At 47.8% G+C, this 16,774-nt stretch overlaps 1 protein-coding gene and 1 non-coding gene across 2 annotated transcripts in view; one reads left to right on the top strand and one right to left on the bottom strand.

Moving 5' to 3' along the window:
- LRFN2 (leucine rich repeat and fibronectin type III domain containing 2) overlaps positions 1–16,774 on the top strand; it is a 180,923-nt gene that overhangs the window by 155,806 nt on the left and 8,343 nt on the right. The window lies entirely within an intron of this gene.
- LOC114495815 lies at positions 10,878–10,983 on the bottom strand. The gene has a single exon (XR_003684483.1). It is a non-coding gene; the product is annotated as a U6 spliceosomal RNA (small nuclear RNA).

The following is a 16,774-nucleotide window of genomic DNA, read 5'->3' as shown; positions in this document are numbered from 1 at the left end:
CTAGGACAGTTGTTCTCAGATCTGAGCACAATCAGTCACCTGTTGGACTTAGCACACAGATGCAGGACAATTCCCCCTTGAGTCTCTCACTCAGTCTACATGGAGTGTGGTCTGAGAATCTGCAGTTCTATTCACTAAGCAGATACTCTCTGTCTGAGGACCACACTCTGAGAACTTCTGGCCTAAGGAAATAATAGTAGTTTTGTTCAGAGGGGATGGGAAAGGGCCTTGAACGTCAAGCAAAATAGCTATACTTACTGAGCCCTTACTATATTTAAGTTATTGTTTTTAAAATGTTCTGTGTGTTCTTTTAGTTGGGGAGTCAACCCTGTGAGGTGTGGCATTGGCACTTGACAGATGAGAACTCAGCCGGGGGTGCAGGGTGTGATATACGAGGTCCCACAGCTTGGAGGTGGTAGAACTGGACTTGTAGCCAGAGCTCTACCCTGACTTCTGGCTGTGTTTCTGTTGGCAGTGGGGAGCCAGGATCAAGTTCTGAGGGCAGGAATGATCTGTGGAGAAGAAAACTCTGGATTTGTAACTGGATGCTCTTAGGTACAAACCACACTTTGACTTCTAATGGCTAGATTTTCATTTATTTAATCAACAAATATGTATTGAGTGTTTGCTTTAGGGTAGACTCTGGTGAAGACTGTAGGGTTGGAACAAGATAGGCAAGTCCTTGCCCTTAAGGCTTACATTCTTATTGAGGAGAGGGTTTGTAATTTTTAAATATGCACTAGGCATAAAAATAACTAGTGTAAGGAGACAGAGACTGGGGGTTAACTGTTTTATATGGGTGGTCGTGAGGCCTCTCTGAATATGGACATTAGATGGAGTGAAAGCAAGAGCCAGGCAGTGGAAATAACATGTGCAAAGGCCCTTGGGTAAAGACAAGCTGGTCTTGTTGGAGAAGCAGCAAGGAATCCAGTGTATCTGGAGGAAAAGTAACAGCGAATGATGGTAGAGGCCTGGGCAGGGCTGGATCACGTAGGGCCCTGTAGGCCATAATGATGCCTTGTATTTTATCCTGGATGATATGGGAGCCATTGGAGGGGTTGAAAGCAGGAGGGTGGAATGATGTGATTAAAAAGGAAGATTCTGGCCACTGGATGAAGAATGGCCTGCAGAGGGACAGGGATAGAAGCAGGGAGACAAGTTACAGGATGGTTGCCGGTGTCTTAGCTCTGTCTTCAGATCTCTTGCTCCTTACTGTCCACATCCATAAAATGAAAGAAGGATCCTTCCACCTTTTCCCCTCAGGCTCTATGGGGCAGAAGGAGATCAGGATGGGGACATGTGAATGAGCAGGCGATATCAAAGCAGCGTGTAGTGATGGTTTTTCTGGCAGAATTCTTGGGCCTGCATCTGCCTGGCCAGAGAAACTCAGAGCCCATGGCCTCGAGTAGAGAGGAGCCTCAATCTCCCTTTCCAGAGCAGCATGTGTCATCCATCACTGCCCCGGCTCCTTGGTCAGCACCCCCCAACATCTCTGCCCCAGTCCTCTTCCTCTGATAGAGAGTGATTATTTATGTTCTTGTTTAATGAGCTCTGTAGACATGTGCTGCAGTATTTCTGAGAATAAATCTTCTCTAGTGGCTTTGAAGTGCATTCGCTGGTGCTTGGCTGTGATGATGAAGGTGGCAGTTGTGGGTGTGAGGGTGACTGGTAGTGGGGGGCTTGGTGACCTGTAGTCTCCCAGGCATGTGTAGGCAGGTGGGGAAGCTGCTGAGGTCCTGGTATGGAGGCAGGATCTTGCAAGCTGAGATTTTGGCATCAGCCAGCATTGAACACCAGAGAATTTTATGGCCCATCAAAATGCCATTGTGTGTGAGCTAGTGCCAAGGGCTGCTTCTCAAGGTGGCTGTGATTGTCATTCAAAAGGTCTGAGTGGCACAGGGAGGCTTTGAAAATTTCTGGGTTGACTAGACAGGTGCTCAGCAGTCTTTCCCTTGGGCAGGGGGCTGGAAGGATGTTTTTATCATGTAGCAAAAGTAAGTGGGTGGCGACTGCCTCCCTGAGGCAGAGGAAGCACGCATGCCCCTGTTAGACCCAAATCCCACCCTCCCATATCCTGCCTAGAGTGGGCCCAGAAAAAGGATGCCATCCAAAAGTACTTCCTTCAGATCAGAGGGCCTGAAATTCCACCATTAGAGATGCATTTCTTTGCATCTAGCGTGGGTAGAAACCAGTGAGATCCTGAAGTGGTTTCCTCTGGGACTGTCCGACAGATATGGAGATGATGGAGGACATAGTGAAGGTCCCAGCAGCAGAAGGATGAAGGGGTCAGGAAGGGGTCATAAGTCAACATCAAAGCCCAATTCCCTTGTGCAGACAAAATGCCAAGGGCTTGAGAGAGCTTAGGGTGAGGGAGAGAGAGCTAAGCTCTTGGCATCAGCTTATTTTACTCACCACAACTCTCTTGGACTCTGTTCTTCTATCTTTAAAATGGGCCCAGTTCTTGCTATTTTTCTAGATTGGAAAAAGGTTAAGAGTTAGAAAGTGACAGTTCAAGGTCACCCAGGTCAGCCCTCTTCATTCTTTGTGAATCTTTATTATGCCCACACATTCTTACCCATCACCCCACTCTTACCTTCTCTGGGATGCTAACTGGCCTCATGTGGAGACAACTTCCAGACACAAGAAACTTCCTCCTTTTTTTTAAAGAGCCTGTGCCATGTTGGGAGCTCTAGCTTAAAAGCTTTCCTTATTACAGCCCCTAAATCCATTTCCCTCCACCTCTTAGGTTCTGCCTCCATTCTCATCAGGAAGAAAACAAATTCTTCTATAATGTTTATTTCATTTTTGCAGATAATTCTCATGGTTCGCCTAATGCTGTCTTTTTTTTTTCCAGATTCCACATTCTCCCTCCTTTCCTTCCTCCATTCTTGCCTTTCACCTTCAGTCTTTCAGGAGGTATTTATTTTATATTCATAATGTCAGGTGTGGGCCACCCAGGGAAGGTGGCTGTGAGCAGGACACTCCTGGCCTCCTGCACCTTGCATTTCCTGGGGAGACAGACATTAAAGGACTATGTGCTTGGGTAGTGACTGCTCCAGTACCTACAGCTGTGATCAGCATTGTGTGCATGCATATGTGAGTTCAGGTCCTGGGGGACTGACGCAGAACAGAGAGATAAGGGAAGCCTTTCTGGAGGAGACGACTCAGAAGGTCAAGTAGAAGCCCAGTGAGTGAAGAGACATGAGAAGTGCTGCATGTACATGGCTGTCATATTGGTCTCTGGAGCAGGAAAGGGTTGTCCTATGGTGCATCTCCTGATCCCTTGCCTCAGATGTGTGCCAGGTCGTGCAACCCCTATGCATGTGTGGTCAGTCAATGGACAGTGTGCTCAATGTGGCCTGGCCATAGCAAAGTGGACTGTGGCACACCCTCCTGTGCTGTGGGGGCCCTTCATCTGAGGGCAGCCTCAGCTCACTCTGCCATCCTGTGGTCAGAGTCCTAAACACACAGGGTGCTCCTAACAAAGCCGCTCCCTTCACATTGTTCTGAGGCCATCATGCCCCTCCTTCCTACGCTATTTCCTAGATGCAGTGGCCCAGGGTTGTGTGGCAGCTTTGTGGACATGTGAGGTTTTAACTGAAGTTAGTTCTTGGATGTCACAACAAACCAGCCTAGGTTCCAGGGCTTCTGACTCAAACCTTCCTATTTATTTACTTATCTGCCATATCACATTTAAAAAAAACTTACTTGTCTCATTTTATACATGTTTTTATGTTGCAAGTCACTTCCTATCTTTGGTGGGAAGTAAGTGGATTATAAATCACAAAACCAATTGATGGAAATTAGGTCAAAAGTGCTAAGTGAATGCAGGTGGTTTCTTCTCCAGTAATGATGATGGTAATAAGAGCCAACCTTTCTGAGAAGTTATTACATGCCAAGTATTATGCTAAGTGGTTTCCATTTATTAGCTCATTTAATTCTTCCCACTTCCTGAGGAAGAAGGTGCAGTTATTATCTTGATTTTATGGATGAGAAAACTGTGGCACAAGCTGATTAAGAAGCTCACCTGAGGTGTCTTGCCTGAGGTTTGAACCCAGATGGGCTGGCTCTAGGGTCTGCACCTTGACTCCTGCATAACTAGCATTTGAGTGTATGCTGTGTGCATTCCCAATGCACTGACCACATACAATCCCCTGGGAGGCAGCTGCTACTATTATGTCCTCTTTACAGAGTAGGAATCCCTGAGTTCAGAGGAAGTAGGTAAGCTACACAAAGTCTCCCAGCTTGGGGATGCCAGAATGAGAATTTGAACCCAGGCTTGCTGTGTCCCAGAGAAAGCTCCTAACCCCCCTCTTTTCCTCCCAGAACATAAGAGCTTATGTCCCCTCTCTTCCTCCAGGGACATAAGTCAGGATGGAGAGGAGAGATAGAATAACTATTTTGGAGTCATAGCTGGTGTTTTTAAAATAAAAGACAGTGTGCCCTGACCAGTGTGGCTCAGTTGGTTGGGCATCATTCCACAAAGTGAAAGGTCACCAGCTCAATTCCTGGTCAGGGCACATGCCTGGGTTGTGGGTTCAGTCCCTGGTTGGGGCACATTCGAGAGGCAACCGATCAATGTTTCTCTCACATATCGATGTTTTTCTCTCTCTTTCTCCTTCCCTTCCTCTCTCAAATAAATAAATAAATAAATAAAATCCTTAAAAAATAAAATAAAACAGAAGCCCATGACCCCACTTTCCTTCTAGACTGGCCCCTTCCCAGCCACTTAATCCATTAACAAGCTCACACCATCAGCCCGTTGTCACTCAGAACCACCATGAGGGAACAGGGGAAGTGTAAACCAGACCAACCCATCCCACCCACCCACTTGGAAGGGGGAAACAAGAGGAAACATGTGGGTGCGCAGGGTGGGGTCTCAGGTAGACAAATGGAAGAACCCCGGGCCATGCTCATAATGTCTCACGGGCAAAGCCACAGCTTCTCTGAGAGCAGAAGGAGGCCTCGGCCACCTCGAGGACCTGGGGGATCCCACATGAGACCCATGGGCTGATGCACGTCTTTCATCCCTCCTCCACACTGAGAAAACTGGTGACCATGCCTTCGGGCATTCTAAATTATGAATTGCCATTTGAACCGTAGCTGCTCAGCCTCCCCAAGGCTGCCTCCTCCCCGGACTGAAATGAAACTTGGGTCACAGGTTTAACTCTGGTGAGGGGTGTATTCAGGAGAGAAAGTAGAGACTTATGTCTTGGTCTCTCCCCTCAATGAGTCGTCATCTCCCAGAGCCACTGTGACTGCTGCCTCCCTGGCCCACAACTCCTAGGCCCAGGGCTTCGGGGCTGGCAGGGCTGGAGGACGGCACCATGAATCTCTGACAGCCATGGGACTCCCTGGCTCACGGATGTCCAGTGGATGGAGCAGCTGATAGATCACAGCTGGTCTGTTGACCTTGAGTCTTAAGCAAAGTGAGGAATAAAAGGTCATATTTATGTCATCAGAGCCACAGGAGCTGTGTAGTCCTGGAGTGTGAATAAAGACAGCAACAAATCACTCACCACCCCTGGGAACTTGGCTGATCTGTCTTCTGGCCCTGTCACCCACTGGCAAGCTGGGATCAGTGTGCTCAAAAAGGGAGAAAAAGAAAGTATGAGGCAGTCCAGGGGACCCAAGCAGTGCTCTCTCTGGAATGTAGCAAGAATCACTCAGATTCATAGGTTCCTAGGGTGCAGGATGTCCCTCACCTCAAATGTCATCCTTCTAAATAGGTTACTCCCAACCACTCAGAGCTCAGCCTGCCCTCCCTACCCCTTAACACTTTTGCCTTCCCTTAACCTGTGATGCTTCTTCTTTTTCCATAGTATGCTCTGCTTTCTAACATACTAAATAATTTATTCACTGTGGTTCTTGTTTACTGTCTACCTTGTTCCCACCAAGGTCAACTCACAAGGCAAGGACTTGTTTCTCATGGTCACTGTGGCATAACCCAGTGCCTAGAGCAGCACTGGCACATGAAAAGCCTATGTGACATTTCTTGGATGAATGGATGATCCTGGGAAGACCTTAGAAACGGACTAATCACCAGACCCCTCACTAGTGAAGAGCAGAGACCCAGACAAGAGAGAGGACTTGGGCTGAGTTACATACAGCCTGTTGGGAGCCACAGAGCTGGGAGAAGAACCAGGCTCCAGAATTCTAGGCCAGAGCTCAGGTCCTTTGCAGTCCAAGTTGTAATCACACCCATCAGCTAATGTGTTTGTTGGGCTAGGTCACATTCCATTAACTACCTGTAAGGCCAGAAGCTGTGTAGCCCTGGGTGGCACAGGCTGGGGGCTTTCTTGCATCCTTCCTTGATTTAACAAACAAACAAACAAACAAACAAACAAACAAAAAAGTGACGAATATCCTTATTAACAACTTTCTATCCCAAAGGGCATCCAAAAATATGGGTTCCATGACTGAGAAAGGTCAGGAAATTTTCCTTCCTGGAATTTTTAAGGGCTGGGGTGGGAGTGAGGTAAGAAGTGTTTGTGAAGCACCTGTACCCTGTCTGACTACCAGTGCACTGGAGCCTTCACATGGATCGCTCACTTAATCTTCACTTCCAAGCTGTGATGGAGGGTGGTAATAATATCTAATATTTATTGAACTATGTGCCAAGCACTGTTCTCTGTGCTCTCAGGTACATTCATTCATTTAATCTGCCCAACAACTCTGTGAAGTGGATAGCTTCTATTATGGTCTCCATGTTACAAATGAGAAACCAGGGGCAAATATGCCATAAAATAAATGCTACCATTCTGGGTGCTTGGGATGCATCAGTGAATGAAACAACTTGGAGATCATCGTCCTCATGGGGAAACTGGCAACAAGCACGATAAATGAGTAAATTATATAGGTGTGGGGTGCAATACATGCTATACAAAAAGAAAAGCAGAGTAGGGCTGGGGCTTTGGAATAGTGGGCAAATGGCAATATTACATAGAGGGACCTGGAGGGCCTTACTGAGGAGGGGAGACTTGACAAAGACTTGAAGGAGGTCGGCCAAGCAGAATGTTTTGGGAAGGGCATTCCAGGCAGAGGGAACAGCCTAGGCAAGGCCCCAATGCTGGAGTGCATCTAAGAAGCAACAAGGGGCCAGGGTGGCTGCAACAGAGAGAGCAAGGGCTAGAGTCTAGGAGATGGGGCAGGGAAGTGGTGGGACCAGATCACAGGAGACTTGTAGGCCCCTGCAAGGACAATTTCTCTAGTGCATCAGCTTATTCAAATGCTTACTTCATCTCAATGCTTGCATCCACTCACAGCCTCCATCCAACACCCACCTCTCAGCTCTGCTAACACACTAGTGTTGCTTTGACACTGGCAAATAGCACACACTCATGCTCACACATACATAAAATAGCCTATGGACACACATACACACCAGCCAATGCATACACTTGCACTCACACTGGCCAATATATACACATTCATACACACACACACACACACACACACACACACTGTACTCACACTTGTACACTGGGCAGTGGGCACTTACTCAGCTCCCCTGGTGGCCTTCACCCTCCACCTGCCTGCATGTGGGAGAGGGACAGGCGCTGGCCTCATCAGCCTTGCTCCCTGTGAAGCCCAGCATGGCCTCTCCCCAGCCAGACCAGGAGCAGGAGGAAAGCAGGCAGTTCCTGAGGCCTCAGATCCATGTCCCCAAACAAACAGAGTTGGAGAGACTCCAAAAAAAGTACAGATGGAAGAAAGTCTGTGATTTACTTACATGTGATTTACTCACATGATTACTTCCACACTCAGATCACAGGCCCATGTGGTCATCCTCCAGGGACACTGAATGGCATTTAGTGGCTCCATTCTGTGCTGATTGTCCCCACAGGAGCTGACTGTCCCCCAGGCTTGGAGAGGGGCTGGGAAGGGGGAAGAGAGTAAACTGTTGTTTTTAGTTATTCCCAGTTAAAATCAGGACAGTGCACCTCTAAGCCGGGCCAGCCTCACCTGCAAGCTCCTGGCTAATGGGTAAATCCCATAGAGAGGCTCATCTTCCTACTCACCCCAGAGACCCTGAACCCTATGGTGACCTACCAGTGCCCTCAGGTAGCTAGCTCACCTGCCACTGTAAGAGATCCTACCAGGGGATGGAGGCGGGGTGGGGTGGGTGGTGTTACGGTTCTCTACAAAAAAGATGACAATAGTGATGGATAGATGATAGACAGGTAGGTAGATAGCAGACAGATGATAGGTAAATGACAGATGACAAAGTAGGCAAACGATCACCATACACCTTAAGCCCTCACTTAACATTGTCAGTAGGTTCTGCAACTTAAGTAAAATGATGTATAACAAAACCAATTTTGCCATAGGATACAGGTTAAATTCCTACAACATCTCATGAACATTAGAACAAAACAACCATAAATGAAACAACATTATTCAATGGCCTGTCATACATATATGATTTATTGAGTTTATATTATATGCCAATGCTTTGCATACATTATTTCTAATCCTTATATGATTCTAAAAATTAGGTTTGCAAACCACTTTTTACAAACAAGACTGAGGCTCTGGGAAGTTAAGTAACAGGGGTAAGATCATCCACCCAATAAAGTTATGAGTCAGGATTTGAGTTCAGAGCCCAGGTCACCCTGGTGTCAAATTCTGTATACTCTCAGAGTTGGGGATCCTTTGATGGCTGTGCCCTGCCTTCCCTGTTCCTGCATCCCTCTTGCTCCTCTCACCCCTATTCTGGTGATATTTTTGTGGAATTCTAGAATGTCAGAATTGGACATAGAAGCATGGAGAAAGAAAGTGATTTCCCCAAGGCCACACAGCAAGCCCGAGACAGAGCCAGCTTTTGAGCCTTGTCCATTCAGGTTGGACCTGGGGATATTTGGTGGGTGTGGACAGCTCTGCTCCCCCACCCCCACTATGACTCCAGGGTTGGGATTGTGTCAGGGCCTTTCACCTGGCTGGACAGTGCAGCCTCCCCACTGCCCACCTGAGGTCTCACACCAGAGGTCATTTCTCTCCCCACCCCTGATAAATCCTTTCCTGGCCAGCCTGCTTGGAGAGGTACTGGTATCCAGGGAGGATCAGCAGAAACACAGCCCAGAGAAGTGCTGAGTAGGCACCTCCTGATCACTGGCCGGAAAGGCTTATCTCTGTGGGGTGAAACAGCAGGCAAAATGACACTGCAGCCAACACAGTGAGCATCCGTCAGGCCTCCCCATCGAGGGTCCATCCTCCAGACATGCCTGGGAGCAGCCCCCAAGGAAGTGCCAGTCAGTGTCCTGGTCACCCATTCATGCACAGGTGCTGAGTGTCCCCACTATTTAAAAAACAACAGTTCCCATTTGTAGATGCTTTGCCCTTACACACCATGTCCAAGAAGACACATCTCTGCAGGCTTTCTCAATAATTCTATGGACTGAGTAGCAGTATAATCATTCCCATTCGGCAGATGAGAAAGCTGAGATTCAGAGGAGTGATATCTCCTTTTTCAAAGTTGCTCAGCTAGCAGGTGGTGGGTCTGGATTTGAACCTGATCTTCACACATCAAATCAAACATCATTGTGGCTGCTTTTTATTGCATAAACCAAACATATTCCAAGTACTGTACTCAGTATTGAACAAATACTGTATTTAATTTCCACAACGATGCCATATGGTCCATTTTATTAACCCATCGTGCAGGCAAACAAAACTGAGTGAGGCTCAGGGATGTGAAATGACCTGCCTACAGTGCACAGTAAGTCAGCTTTTTCCACCATAGTCCAAATTTAACCCCAGAGCTTGATACCAGTCATTTCTTCAAGAAATTTCTGATTTGACAGAAGGAGGGGATTATAATTGGAGGAAAAGGCAGGTCCCCCAAACTCACCCATGAAATAACTGAAGACTTCATTTCACCTTGGTTTCTTCTCTAAAGGGTCCTCATTGACTCTGCCATTGTCACTGAAACAGAACCTAGTGTTTATGGTTCACTCATCTGTTGCCAAGCACCATGCTAAGTGTTTGACACCCATTACCCCACAATCCTGACAATAGTCCTTCCAAGTAGGTACTAGAGTTCCTATTTGAATAGGCAGAGAGAGTTGAATAATCCTTCTCAGGTCACACAGCCAGTCATTAGCAGAGTCCAGGTCCAGTGGATACCACAGTGGATGCTGGGAACCACTATGCTCTACCTTCCACAACCTCTTTGCCTTTGCATTAGACTCATGCCAAGTTCTGCTTGGAGCCTCTGGAGCTGCCCTGTTCTTCACCCACTGGGGCAAGGATAAGGCCAGGGGCCACCCTACCCCATGCAGGTCCTTCCCCAAATGCTGCCAACCATCCCAAATCTGATGGGGCCAACCAAGCCCATGGCCAACAGAACCAAGAAGCTCCTGCCAATGGGGACTTCCACCCACATGTGTGTCAGCCACACTGAAGCGATAAATATGGTTCCAACAACCTCTGCTCTTCCTGCCCACCTGGCAGGGTTTGCTTTGTGATAACATTTTCTTACCATTGTCAAAATTGTGCTAAAATGTAGACAACATAAAAATTGCTATTTTAACCATTTTTAAGTGTGTAGCTCAGTGCCATTAAGTACATTCACACTGCTATGCATCATCGCCACCATCCATCTCCATGGCTTTTTCATCACCCCAAATGGAAACTGTGCACCCATTAAACACCAACTGCCTCCCCCTCCCTGCAACTCCCTTGTACTGTCTGTCTCTATGAATATGACCACCCTAGATGCCTCATAAAAATGGAAACACAGTGTTTTTCCTTTTGTGTCTGGCTTATTTTCACTTTGCATAATGTTCTCAAGTTCCCTCCATGTCATAGAATGCATCAGAATATGGCCTTACACAACATGGAATGAATGTTCATGTTGTGTAAGAATTCATGTCATGAATGAAATTCAACATGCTTCTTGAACTTGTGTCTTCCATGTACAGGGCCACACAAATCTTCTCTGTATCATTCCAATTTTAGTATATGAATAGCCAGGGAGAGCTCTGTGATAACAATTTTGAGGAGGCTGGTGCTGTAGGTGATTTTGCCCCTGGGTGGTACAAACTTCCAGCAGGGGAGAACTGTCTGATCAGGCTCATCACTGAGTGGCACTGATTTGGGGTCTGTGTGTTCTGGTGGGGGTTCTTTGCTCTGCATACTCCTGTGTTTATAACAACGTATGATTGGTCTGCGTTTTTTCTGTAAATGATGAATTGTTTTTGAGCAAGCTTTTCTCAGCTCCTCAAGGAGAAAAATGGCAATAATCTTCATCATCGTCATGGTTATTGGGGCACTGAATGGCTCTGGGAGGGGAGCAGAAGGGGCTGCCACATCTCCATGGCACTTAATTTCTCACACGCAGCACAGGAGGTTGATACTGCTGTCCTCACTACACATGTGAGCAAATTGAGGTTCAGAGAGAGGAGAAATGACCCGGAGTCACACAGTTGGTTGGGGGGCAGAACCAGCTTTCCAAGAGAGATTTCTGTTTGGTTACAAAGCCCATAGCTTTTCCTCTGAGACACATCGACCCAGTTCTTGGGGCCTGGGAGCTAAAGACAGTTAAATGCAGAGATAAGTTCCACATTCATAGAGACTTGGATGAGGAGAGACAGAGAGAATGAAAAAGAGAGAGAATGATAAGGAGGGGGGCTGCTGCCATCAGCTGAGGAGCTTGCCTGAGTCTCTCAGCCTGTAGTGGTAGAAATGCCACTCCAGGGAAATAGACAGGGTGCAAAATTGCTTAATAGCAACCCTCGGGACATTGCAGGGCATACCCATTGACAGCCTGCTCAGTGGAAGCCACCGTTGGGATACAGCTTCCCACGGGGCCTCACCAGAAGTGTGATATCTGTTTGGAGGAATGTGGGGTCTGACCCAGTTCTCTGTGCTCAGACCTCCTGGGAAAGGAGGGTCAAAGACAAAGGTTGTATGATCAGCAGGGAGCAGCCAGGATGCAAGCTGGAAACTGTGTCCCAGAGAAATCATCAGGAGGAATGCGAATGTTAATTCTGGAGAATCAAAGGCTGGGTGGGTTGAGGGAGCTGCAGCATAATTTGGGAAGCACCAACATATGTTAAAGAAAGAAACACCTTGTTCCGGGTGTCCCCATGGGGCAGAGTTGGGGCTGGCTGAAGGAAGCAGCAGCTGTCACCACAGCCTGATGAGAGCAGGGATTCTGGGCCACTAGGGGCTGTGTGAAGCTGGGCCCGGCATGTCCCTGGAAGCAAGAACACTGACAGCCAGAGCACACACTGAGCACTCACTATGGACCAGTCATGGTTCTAATCACAGGCACCAACTAATGCAGTCCTCTCAGTAATCCTATGAGCGAGGCCTCTCATCTCTTCCCTTCACAGGGAGGTTAAGTGGCTTGCCCAAGGTCACACAGCCAGTAAGTGACAGCTCTGGGATTTGAACTCTGTTGGTCCAATGCTAGCGCTCATGCTCTGACCCCTGGCTTTATCCTCTCCATGAAGGAGTGCCATGGAGCAGGGTGCAGCTGCCACCCTGACACTGCTGTCTCTGCCACACATAGGGGCTGCTGATTCCCCAAACGCTGGCCAGGCAACCGGATCTGCCATGCATCCTAGGTCAGGGAGCAAAGGCTGTGCCTGGAGAGGTCACATCTTCACCTCTCACCAGGTGGGAGATGAGTACAAAGGTAGCCTGCTGGAGCTTGGCTCACTTTGACCTAATTTCCAGTGAACTCTGCAATCACTGAGCATGAGCTTAACTAACACTGTCATCATGTATCTTCTGGAAGAGACTTCTAGAATCACGGGGGGGCAGAAAACACATCCCACTGTGGGTGTTGAAGCTGTGATGTCTTCCTGCTGGCCCAGCCAGGGTCCAGGCACAGCCCAAGTCTCTCAGTTCCTAGCTCACACAGGCTTGCCAGCCACACCTCGAGGCCTGGATTTCTATGATCAGAGATTTGCGTCCTTTGGTTCAGTATCACCAGTGAGTGATGAGGGTTGTCTTGCTACTTCTGAATGCTTATGGGAGGTCTGTAGGAAGAAAGGAAGCCATGTGGATATCTGCAGGCAGTTTCACCCACCCCTTTATGTAACAAACCCTCAAGTTGAGCTGATCTGCTAGACACTGACCTAGGTCTGTGGGATGGGTGTTGAGCGCCCTGCCTCAGATTCTAGATCATGTTGAGTGTGGCTCCTCTACTTGCAGACAGGGCACAGCCACTGCCAATCAGACAGAGTGACTCAGGGTACCTAGGTCTCCCTGTGTTCCCAGGAGAAGCAAAGGCAGTGGGGCAGCAACCCATGGACCTTCTCGGAAGTTGGTAAGAGGCTTCCGATCCTTGGAGGCCTCAAAGAATCATTCCAGCTCCATGACCATCCCTGTGTGAGGAGCAGCCACATGCCTTCCCCTGTCATCACTCAGAGCCATGAGTTTAGGGAAGACAAGCAGCCCGCACCAGAGGAAGGGATCCTACCACTTGTACTAGTAATTCCAGTCATTCTAACTGCTCCCTGATCCCTGGGCCAGAAACAACAAATCTGAGACACATGCTCTCCCAGACTCATAGCACTGTGTCCCAGTGAATTTGAATACTGCCTGAAAATCCCTCTCAACATGGGCACCCAGCAAATCCTTGGAGTTGGAACATAAGACTGACTATTCAGTCTTATTATGAATATATTCATAAGCCCTCCAGAACCTGGCTTCTGCCTACTCCCTTGGTGACCTAATTTTCTACCACTCTCCCTTTCCTTCACTCTGTTCTGGCTGTACCAGCCTCCTTACTCTTTCTGTCTCAGTGCCTTTGCACTGGAAGCTTACTCTGCAGAGAAACTGCCTGCAGATATCCACATGGCTTCCTTTCTTCCTACAGACCTCCCATAAGCATTCAGAAGTAGCAAGACAACCCTCATCACTCACTGGAATCCCATCGGCACCTCTAATTTAGCCATGTGACTTCAGGGCAATCAAGCTAATCACTGTCTCTAAAATGAGGAGCATAATTAAGAAAAGCACTTCCCATGGTCATCATGAGGATTGAATGTTGAGGTAATATGAAAGTGCTGGGTTCAAATCTTACCTAAACATGAACATCTCTCCCTGTGAGACCTTGGGCAAGTCACTTAACCTCTCTGAGCCTGAGTTTTTTCACCTGCAAAATGGGGATAATAATAGTCCATCCCTCATAGTTACTATGAGGATTACATTAGTTACTTGGTACATGTAGCTTACTCAAAACTGTTTGACATGTATCAACATGTAGTAAGAGTTTGATCAATGTTAGCTGTCATTGTGGTAGGATACTTTCAATTGCTATCAAACAGTCCAACTCTAAGACTTGCTTCCTGCTAAAATCTGATTCTGCTCAATTCAGTTCAAGGTACTACAGTATAGGGAAGACCACACTCAGTAGCTTGGCAGATCTGGCTTACAACAGTGGCTCAGCCCCTTTCCAGTTGTGTGAACTTGAGCAGGTCACCCATCTGCCTAAACCTCAGTTTCTTCATCTGTAATGTGGAGGTCATTATTCCTACCTCTTGGGTCAGTGTGCAGAAGCAAAGGGACCCTGCCTGTCAAGTGCTCAGCACATGGTAAGCAGTCAATCAATTGTGTACCAGATAGACACAGCCACATCTCCACCACTGCTTCCAGTTTGTGCAGGAAAGCAAACAGGCGCCTTTGGGGCTTGCAGGAAAAGGGAGAGACTAGGGAGCCAGAACTGCTCACCTTGGTTTAATGAGGCCTTTTCCTGTGCCCTGAGGTCTCACATCTGGCCAGAGAGGTTGGCACAGGCCAGTGGTTCTGTGAAGAGTCAGTAATGAGGGTGCAGAGCCCGGGAAGTTCAGTGGGGAAGGTTGACATGGCTTTTTCAAATTAGTGCTGGGGCCCAGCAGGCAGCTGTGCATCATCAGTGGGGGTGGGGGAGGGAAGAGCACGCAAAACATAGTCGCTGAAAGGGGGATGGAGGCTGGGGATTAAAAAGGTGGCATTTGCTGACGATTCCAGGGAAGCAAGAATTGCAGTTCTTGTATAGTCATGAGCACCAATTTCTTCCTCTTACACAAATACACACTCACCTGCTCTTATCTGTCACACACCTATGTGTAACAGTAACAGACTCCTCAGGTTCACCTCATCTCATGTAAAGGTGGCCATATTAATCAGAAGAGGCTAATTACTGTTGCAAACGCATTCAAGGCTCAGGTACAATAGAATTTGACCTTTGGCTCTCCTAAGACTCCAGGGTGGTATACCAGGTTAGTCAGGATGACTTCTTCACTTGGAGACTCAGGCACCAGGTCTCCACCACCCCTTGGGCCTTGTTGTCACCACACCCAGGGTCCAGCTAGCAGAAGGGAAAAGAGGGACAGGTGCTTCCTCTCTTTTAAGGCCTGGCCCAGAGGTCACACATACTACTGCCAACACATTTCATTTGCCAGAGGATAGCACTTGGACAGCCCCAACTGCAAGGCAGCCTGGGGGATGTAGTCTACAGTGAACTCAGAAAAGGGGTAGAGTGGACTTTGGTCATTAGCTCACAGGCTTTGGGTGGAGACTCTGAGGATCTCTCCCATTCCCATTCCCGGATGCCACAAATGCCTTTAATGGTAGCACTTAGGAAGGAGCAGGCTTGGCCTGCAAGTGTCTCTGAAAGAGGTCACATGAGGAGGAGTTATCTCAGAAGTGTCAAGGGACATATGGAAGCCTCTGGAAACAGGGTGGTTAAGGCAGTGGGTGGGAGGAGGCAGAGCAGTGACCAACATTGCCTGGGGTCAGAATCTTTACAGACCTTATATACATGAACACCTATTCTCTCTCTTTCTCTTTCTCTCTGTCACACACACACATGCTTACAAATAACCACACACTCAATTTGCAAGATACTTAGACATACACAGACATGCCCCCACACACTGTCACACGCATGCACACGCATGTGCCTACACACCTGCACTCACACACCCCAAACACTTATCTACATCACATCCATAAACATTGTCAGGTGGCCATGCGGTGAGCCTTGAGGATACAGGGAGATGCCTCTCTGGACACTCCTCATACCAGCCAGTGTCTGAGAGTCACCATTAGCTAGCCCTCATGCTGAAATAAGAATCTCTTACATTTGTATAGGCCTTCACGTTTAACAAAGCACTCTTTCATTCACTGCTCAACTGTAGAGTAAATATTTACTCAACAGTGACTTGAAGTCAGATATCATGATTGGCAGTGGAGATACAAAGATGAATAAGACACAGGCCATGGCCTCATGGGAGACACAGGCATAGACAGAGAAGGGCTCCCACAGAGGAGTGAACAAAGGGCTCTGGGATGGGAGAGCAGGAGCAGGTCTGTGTGGGGTCAGAGACAACATTTGAGTCAGGTCTTAAAGGATGAATGAGGTCACTAGATGAAGAAAGAGGTAGGAGGTTTCCAGGAAGAGGAGCTGCTAAGTGCAAAGGTTCCAGGCGGTTTGTTTGGGGAGTGAGGAGTGATTCAGAGAGGGTGTCAAAGTGCTTCCTAAGGCTGGAGGTCTGCTAGGTAGGGCCAGGATGTGCTGCTGCTGACGTGAAGTAACGATGGCCTTTTCCCAAAGTGTGAGGAGAAAATGATAAACTAGTAGGTAGAATATTCTTGTCATGTAAAGGTTGTGTCTTTGTGTCACTCAGGAAAAAAAGAACACTCTATATATAACAGGGAATTTAGTACATGGAGCGGTTGGATTGTATGGGTGATGGAATTGCTGTGGGTCATTGAGGGGGACAGTGAGGCATGCAGACATTAGCTACAGCCCAAAGCCACTACCACCACCCACTCC

This window comes from Phyllostomus discolor, chromosome 4, assembly GCF_004126475.2.
Source record: "Phyllostomus discolor isolate MPI-MPIP mPhyDis1 chromosome 4, mPhyDis1.pri.v3, whole genome shotgun sequence".
Lineage (NCBI taxonomy): Eukaryota > Metazoa > Chordata > Mammalia > Chiroptera > Phyllostomidae > Phyllostomus > Phyllostomus discolor.
This window is presented reverse-complemented; position numbering and strand designations above follow the sequence as displayed.